Here is an 8,944-nt window from a genome sequence, read left to right as displayed (position 1 = left end):
ATAAATGATTACATCATATAACCATGGCTCAACACCAACACTAGGAGGTCTGGTCACTGCTTTTGCAGTGTTAACTAGTGGGCAAGGCTCCGGAAGTTTGCTCTACACTTTCTCTGGAAGAAAGTTTGCATAATGATATTGTGAAAGCTGCTATATTATGGGCTTACGAATTAGTTCCTGAAGCTAATAGACAACGATTTCAAAATCATCTTAAAGTGTCAGGCCAAACATTTGTTGAATTCACTAGAGACAAGGGAATTCTCTTTGATAAATGGTGTGTAGCCAGTAAAGTGAGCTACTTTAACTCATTGCACGAGTTAATGTTATTAGAAAAATTTAAGAACTGTTTGCCTCAACGCGTTGCTGTCTATTTGAACGAACAAAAAGTAACTTCCTTATCGCAAGCAGCTGTTTTGGCAGATGAATTTGTGCTCATGCACAAAACCGTTTTTACATCTGCACACCCGCAAAAGACTCTGCCTAAAACTAGAATACCACCTGGAGAAAATCTGACTACAATTAAAGCATCACGTTTGTCAGAAACACGCGAATGTTTTTATTGTCACAGAAAAGGGCATATCATTGCTGATTGTATGACACATAAGCGTATTATTCAGCCTATTGTTTCTTTTTCCCTATGCTTTCACAAACATTATTTGTTTGTTTTTATGGGTGGGGGTGTTACATCCCAGTGTGTGGGATGTAACCTTGATTGTTCTCCCTCCCCCATTGGTCCATCATTACATCATTGTTTCTGTGTGACATCATCTTCAATTAACTCTCGGCCAGTCAGAAAGCAGATAATTCAGTATATTAGTTGGAGGTTTTCAAGAGGAAGGTGCCTTTGGTTTGGTCACGCTCGGCTTCGGCTTCGGCTTCGGCTATTTTTTTTGTATAGCTGCGGCCTTTGTTGGTTTGTGTTTTCCTAGTACTTTCGTTGGTTTGTGTTTATCATTTATTTTGCCATTACCTTGCCCTAACGTGTTATCAACCTCTGTGTTATTTTGTACCCCGTTCCTGTTGTCTACTCTCGTTTCCCTTATTTGTATTCCTAGTTCACCTGTGTATTTGTGTGAGCTTTTGTGTATAGGGTTAGTTTGTGTTGTCGGGTACATTCTGCACATGTAGTTGATTTTTGTTTTAGAAACATTAGTTTAGGACGGGTGAGTGCCTTTTGTCTTGTATGGTTTTGGGAAGGCAGTGAAGGTTAGCTAGGGCGTTCGAAGACCGTGTGTTTCGAGTTTTCTTTTGTAGTTAGGTCAGCTTCCCTCACTTTCTTAGCCAACTCCATTTTACTTGTTGTTTTCTTTTTTTTTGGCACCACTCTAGTTCCCTACCCCTGTGCGTTATTGTGTCTTATTATGCACCAGTCACTTATTCACCTTTTAAATAATCACTTTCTGCACCAACCCTTGTTGTCACGCTTCCTAAGTCCCTCACCAGAACCCACCTGCATCCAAACATTATCCTAAATGTTACACCCCTTTACCCCTAGATACTTGGGGTCGTAACAACTGCTAACACTTCACTGATTACAGTTTTCCTGCTCCTTTGACATGATCCAGAATTTGTCATTTCTTAAAAGACCTGTCGGCCAGACTGCAGGTCTGCAGCCAAAATGTAAGCTCTAGTAAAATGTGATAATTCATGAAACATGCACAGGATTCTCAAAGGGTGTCACAGTGCTCTATGTCAGACACCGGTAAGCAATACTTTCTTCATGAATTGAGCAATAGGAACTAAGTATACCAGAGGTAAGGTTTAAAAGTGATTCTGTGGTGCAACATGCCAGACTTACAGCTAGGCGTTTGATATACTGGGCTCTGAAGTGGACATCATACCCTATAGATTCCACAAGTCCTGTAATGCAAGCACTTAATCAATGTCACCCCTGCTACAATATGATTGCTTCATACCTGTATATGTTGGTTTTTTAAAAAGAAACAGTGCTGTGGCTCTACCCTTGTGATCCTGTGGGTTGCTGTACACAACACTATCTCTGGCCAATCTGGAGCAAAATCCTATCCTGATTATTGCCCTGGGCAATACAGAATCACTGCAAACACTTCACTGAATACACTTCTCCTGCTCCTTTGACATAATCCAGAATTTGTCATTTCTTAAAACACCTGTCGCCCGACTGCAGATCTGCAGGCAAAATGTAAGCTATAGTAAAATACGGTAATTTTTGCAACAAGCACAGGTATGTGTCAAGAAGCATAGTACTCTGTCTCAGAGTAAGCAATACTTTGTTCATTGCATTATGCAATGTATTTTTTCACATATGTTAATGAAATCAGATCTTAAGTGTTGATTATAAAAAACTAATAAAAATAAATACTTTTGTTTTTATTTATCTTGTATCACAGAACAGAAAAATTGTTTTTCAAGCCCACAAAGTGTTTAAATGCAATACATGAACTAAGAAAGATTATCATGGGAATATAAGTATGTTTCCTCATAAAAATGTATTCCTTTCATTTCACTTTATTTTTTTTAAAGAAGCTTACGTTACTATGATAGTTCCATTGAACTTGAAAAAAAAATCTTGCACTGCTGAATTCAGAATTCAAATCTATAACATTAAAATCACCTATTAGAGAATTGAAATAAAAACCTGCCCTCAAAGTAAGACATTACCAACAATGACCACAAGGTGGAGATATTGTCCTCCGACGTAAAGACTGGCAAAATTGTGTTAAGGTAAAAGGAACAGAAATGCATTGAATTTGAAAAAATACTGCTTTTATTTCTAAATTAAAAAGCAAAACAGTTATGCTGTAGTGTGGTATTGCTGTTAACTTTGTGCTATTATGTGGTCTACAATGCCAGAGCTGCTTATGTTTTGGCAGTATGGAACTCTGAAGCACTCTGGATTATGGAACACTGTGCCCTTCAAGACACACCTATGAATGTTTCATTGCATTGTGCATTTGGGACTAAATATGCTAAAAGTATGATTTTAAAATGTTTTTATTTCACTTATGTTAATTCAATAAATTATTACATGTGTTTTAAAAAACAAGTCTAATTAAAATAAATGCTTTTTTTTATTTATCTTCTACCATTGAACAGGAAAATCTTTGTAGTTCAAGCCCACAAAGTGTCCTAATGATGCAATACATGATCTAAGGAAGATTATCACGGGAATATCAACATTGTTTCCTCATAAAAATGCATCCTTTCATTTTATTTTTTAAATAAACTCATATTATGTATAGTAGTGGTCTTCAATTTAAAAAAATCTAGCACTACTGAATGCATAATTCAAATCAATAAAAATAAAATCACCAAATAGAGAATTGAAATAATGTTCACTCAAAATAAGACATTACTAACAATGACCACAAGGTGGAGATATTGTCCTTACAAGTTAGAAAAGGCAAAACTGAGAAAAGGTAAAAGGAATAGAAATGCATTGAATTTTAAAGAAGACTTTTTTTTTCTAAATGAAAAGGCGAAACAGTCATGTTGTAGTGCGGTTTCGCTGTTACCTTTGTGCTATGATATAATCTACTATGCAAGAACTGCTTATGTTTAGGCAGTATGGAACTCTGAAGTACTCTGACGTATGCAACTCTGTTCTGTTGACACTGCCTGTGATTAATACCTGGGACAAACACCCACACATGACATAAAATATATCAATCACTTACAGTAGTACTGAGGGCAGAGCCACAGGATCACTGCTAAACACTTCACTAAATACACTTTTCCTACTCATTTGATATGATCCAGAATTGATCATTTCTTAAAAGACCCGTCGGCCAGACTGCAGATCCGCAGCACCCGGCTCCGACCGGTGCGTGCGAGAGGGCCGCGGTGCATATTGCCTTGTCCAGCAGAGACTCGCGCCCAGCCCCGCTTCACACCCCATCCCGACCGACCCAGCCATTAGAGCCAATCCTTATCCCGAAGCTATGGATCTGACTTGCTGATTTCCCTTACCTACATTGTTCTAACATGCCGGCAGCCCCTCTCACGCACCCTGGTTGGAGCTCCTCCTCCCCTGCTCGCGGGGGAAGGCCAGGGTGCCAGGGGGGATAAGCCATCATCTGCAGCGACGGGGGGATTGCCTGCAGGTGGCGGGCGGCCTCGACCAGTGTCTAGGTGTCTAGCAGCTGGCTTAGAACTGGTGCAGACCAGTGGAATTAGACTGTTTAAAACAAAGCATCGCGAAGGCCCGCAGCGGGTGTTGATGCGATGTGATTTCTGCCCAGTGCTCTGAATGTCAAAGTGAAGAAATTCAATGAATCGCGTATGGCTATGTCATCGGATCCTATCATCAGCACTCTGATGCAATCGGAAGAAGCACAAGTAAAACTCCAGAAACTTTGGATCCAGGTTGGAGGTGATGTTAGCAAAATCCCGGAACTAAACAACCCAACAACCTTAACAGTGCAGTCAGAGGATATACTGCTTCCAGTGGGATGGGAACCCAGTCCCAACCAAAAACCAAAATTCAAGACTCCATGTAACTGGCGTAATGACGAATTTGAGAACTGGACAAAATTATATGTTCAAGGAACAGGAATTAAAAACTTCAAAGATGACCCTGACAGTAACTCCTGGCTTGCGCATCACAAAGGTTTCAAAGAAAGACACTATATCGCAGCACTTCAACTTCGGGCTAATGTATATCCCACCAGGGAAAGCTTGAACAGAGGTCAAAGGGGATACCCAACACTCTGTCACAAGTGCTAAGAGAAAACCGAAACATGCTCACATATACTTGGACAATGCCCTAGCGTTCAAAGTGCTAGATTAAAGACTCAACAAGATCTGCAACATTTTAACCGAAGAGGCTAAAAAACAGAATTGGGAAGTCAGAAAAGAACCACATTTCAGACTCGAAGGATCAAATGAACTGAGAAAACCCAACCTCATTTTCACAGAAAACAAAGAATCAATAGTAATCGATGTAACAATACAATATGAACAGATCCTACACACACTAAAGGAGGCAGCAAGGGAGAAAGTAGTTTACTATGAGCCCCTGAAAGACCAGATAAAAGAAACAACAAGAGCCGAAAAAGTTACCTTCTACGGCTTTCCAATTGAAGTGAGAGGAAAATGGCACGAGAGAAACTACAACGTCCTTCAGAGTCTGGAGATTAGAGAAAGTAGACAGTAACAGCTAAGAGCCCTACTTTACTCTCTCGACATCCTCTCAATTTTGGCGGCAAAAACACAGCTACTGAACGTAACAATGATTGTATATATCTCAGATGTAGTTCAGGTGGGTAGCTGCGTCAGCATGCGTAGGCTGCAAAGGAACAAGTAATAGGTTTATTCCATGCTGAAAAAAAGAAGAAAGAGAACACAACGTTTCGGCCGTGGAGCCTTCTTCAGGTGTGAGAGAGACAGGGCAGTAGGCAGAGGTAAAGTAGTGGGAGAACAAAGGTTGGGAGGGAGGAGGAGTGAGAGGTGGGAGCAGGGGACAGAAAGAGAGGCCAATCAAGAGGTGTGAAGTCAGAATGGGTGCAGAGAGGTGTGAAATGAAACTTCCAATGAATGGAGAAAATTTAAAAGAACAGTAGTCTGTCGTTAAGGGAAGGGAGAAGGTGTGATCCTAGCTGCAGAATAATTTTAGTTTCGGTGGTCTTTCTGATGTATGAGTTCGGAAAACCGTCTTTGAGAACACAGACGGAGAGATTAGAGTGGTCGTGGCCGTCAGAGGTGAAATGAGAAACAATGGGCTTGGAGAGATCTTTAATCTTTACAGCCCTGACGTGTTCTCTGAAACGGTCTCCGAGTCTCCTTCCTGTTTCTCCAATGTAGATGGCTGGGCATTTACTGCAAGAGATACAGTAAATAAGGTTGCTGGAGGTACAAGATGCTGTCTGGGTGATCCGGAATTGTCCTGAGGGGCCTTGAATGAGTGTGGTGGTGGCTGTGTATTTGCAGGTGATACAGCGAGCTCTGTTGCAAGGGAAAGTGCCTGGTGTGGATGGTTGTTGAGGGCGGTCAAGGGAGCTGTGAACAAGGAGGTTACGCAGATTAGGTGGTCGGCGATATGAGATGATAGGGCGATCAGAAAAGAAGGCCCCAATGGAGGGATCATCCTGTAGGATGGAAAAGTTGTGGTTAATGGTCCTGGGGATAGGAAGTGTGTTAGGGTGGTAAGGAAGCACCAAAGGAATGCGGTTGTTACGGCGGGAGTTCCTGATCGGGTTGATGGTCCGGGGGGTGTTTTTGGCTCGGGCAAGGGCCCTGTCAATCACACTGCTGGGGTATCCTCTGTTGATGAAAAATGAGTACATTTCGAGGGCTTGGTTCTCGAAGTCGATGTCGTCGCTGCATAATCGTCGTAACCTAAGGAACTGTGAAAAAGGAAGAGAGTTTTTAGTGTGGTTGGGGTGAAATGAGCTGTACAGGAGGTAGCTGTGTGAATCCGTGGGTTTGTAATAAACTGAAGTGGACAGTCGGGGGTAGTTGATAGACAAGTGGATGTCTAGAAACGGAAGAGTAGTGGAAGATATGTTAATCGTATATTTGAGGGACGGGTGGAAGTTGGTGAAATGGTGCAGGAAGAACTCAAGCTGATCGTTGGAGCATGTGGCGGCACCGACGCAGTCATCAATATATCGTTTGTAGAGGTCAGGGACATAGCCAGTGTAGGAAACTAACTCAGATGTATATAATGTAACTATAAAATGTACTTCAATGTTATATTATGTACCTTTGTATATAACCGAAAAATGTTAACCCTTTTGCTGAATTAAAATCACAGCTATAACCCCCTTGCTGGCATCTAGCTAGGTCCTGCCCTTTACAGCCCTACCCTAGCTGGGACTGAAAATGACTGGTGGGAACTTGAACTAGACAACCCTCCTTGACTTGGGGATCTCATAATGATTACAACCGGCATGGGAGCACTCAAAGCCATTGGTGGGTGTGTCATCCCAGATGCCGTCTTGCAAGCATCATTTTGGATGATTAAGTGGAGGGGCCACTGAACCCAGAAAAGAAACCAGTTAATCTGGTGATTATAAATAGCCAAATACCTCGTCATCTATTTAGTGACGTGCATGAATGGATGAACGAGATTCCCACTGTCCCTACCTACTATCTAGCGAACCCACAGCCAAGGGAACGGGCTTGGCGGAATCAGTGGGGAAAGCAGACCCTGTTGAGCTTCACTCTAGTCTGGCAGTGTGAAGAGACATGAGAGGTGTAGAATAAATGGGAGCCCCCCCTCCTGGGGGCACCGCCAGTGAAATACCACTACTCTTATCTTTTCCTCACTTACCTGGTGAGGCGGGAGGGCGAGCCCCACACAGGCTCTTGTTTCTGTCACCCGCCAGCTGCGACCCGCTCCAGGAACAGAAGCAGGTGGGGAGTTTGACTGGGGCGGTACACCTGTCAAACAGCAATGCAGGTATCCTAAGGCGAGCTCAGGGAGGACAGAAACCTCCCGTGGAGCAGAAGGGCAAAAGCTCGCTTGATCTTGATTTTCAGTATGAATACAGACCGTGAAAGTGGGGCCTCACAATCCTTCTGATTGTTGGGGTTTTAAGCAGGAGGTGTCAGAAAACTTACCACAAGAATAACTGGAATGCAGCGGCCAAGCGTTAATGGCAACGTCACTTTTTGATCCTTCGATGTCGGCTCTTCCTATCATTGTGAAGCAGAATTCACCAAGTGTTGAATTGTTCACCCACTAATAGTTAATAGTAGGTTAGTTTTACCCTACTGATGATGTGTTGTTGCAATAGTAATCCTGTTCAGTACGAGATAAATCATTCGCAGACGACCTAATTCTGGGTCAGGGTGTCGTACGTAGCAGAGCAGCCACCTCGCTATTGTTGTAACAGAAAGAATAAGGTTCTTGATCCCGAGATGAAGTAAAACAGATGAGTTTATTGCATGCAAGGAACAATAAAGCCGAAGTCTTGTTTCCCGCAAGAAACAACAAAACCGAAGTATTGTTCCCCGTACTGGTACAAACTTTTGGGTTATATAGTGTCTTCTTCTCCATTTCTGACGTCACTCGGTCTGATGGTAAAGAGGGGGGTCATGGTATTTGGCCAGTTTACGATGTCCTGGCCAAATGGTCAGTTTAAGATTACACCCAGGGGGGTTCCTAGCTTGCATCTGCAATCCTTATTAGTTAACCCCCTTTCCTGCCATAAACCCCAGCTTGTGACTTAGAAGTCTAAACCGTATACAGAAAGGATTAAATTCAAACCCCCGTCTTCACATCTTTCTTCATTCCCCCCTTATAAAATACGGCATACGTCAGTGTAGCCTATTTTATACATACAATGTCAGGGCAGATCTTTTCTTTCTAGGTGAACAGGTATGTCTTGCCATGACATTGTACGTTCCACGGTTATAGCAAGATGTGATACATGTTTTTGTGCACGTGATGATTACAATTACACATATAAGCAAAACTATTCCTACAAATAAACACTGTAAAAAGGTTCCACCCCAGGTCCCAAACACAGACTTTACCCAAGACCCACTTCCCCAATTTTCAGTATAATAGTCCTGATATTTCTGTCCCTCATTGTAAATGTGTTGGGCCAGATCTGAGATGTGCTCAGAATTATCAGGAATATATGTGCAGCATTCAGTGCCAATTACTGCACAAGTTCCTCCTTGGGCCGCCAGTACATAATCTAAAGCTAGTCGGTTCTGCATGGCCACTGTTCTGAGGGCTACCATCTCATCATTAACAGCCTTCAGACTAGATGAGGTAGAATTTGCTAATTCCTCTAAAGTCGAGGCCATTTGAATTAACTCTCGACTCAGAAAGTTCATGCCGGCTTGTGGAAATATTATACCTAAATAATATTCCCAATCAGCCAATTTTCTTTGTGGTCTGTGGTTAGGTCCGAAGGGGCTGTGGGTTTGAACACGGATATGAGGAACCACATATCCTAAATAACATGAGCCAGACCACTGGGCTGGCAACCATGGGTAGGCTCGTTTTCCA

General features: G+C 42.4%; 1 pseudogene; it reads left to right on the top strand.

The window, feature by feature from the left end:
• Positions 1-7,107: 7,107 nt before the first annotated feature.
• Positions 7,108-7,846, top strand: LOC148808647 (28S ribosomal RNA; annotated as a pseudogene; the record flags this gene model as incomplete).
• Between the last annotated feature and the right edge of the window lie 1,098 nt (positions 7,847-8,944).

This window comes from Atractosteus spatula, unplaced genomic scaffold (genome assembly GCF_055471065.1).
Source record: "Atractosteus spatula isolate fAtrSpa1 unplaced genomic scaffold, fAtrSpa1.hap1 Scaffold_209, whole genome shotgun sequence".
NCBI classification, from domain to species: domain Eukaryota; kingdom Metazoa; phylum Chordata; class Actinopteri; order Semionotiformes; family Lepisosteidae; genus Atractosteus; species Atractosteus spatula.
Note: the sequence above shows the minus strand (reverse complement) of the source record. Positions and strands in the feature narration are given on the sequence as shown.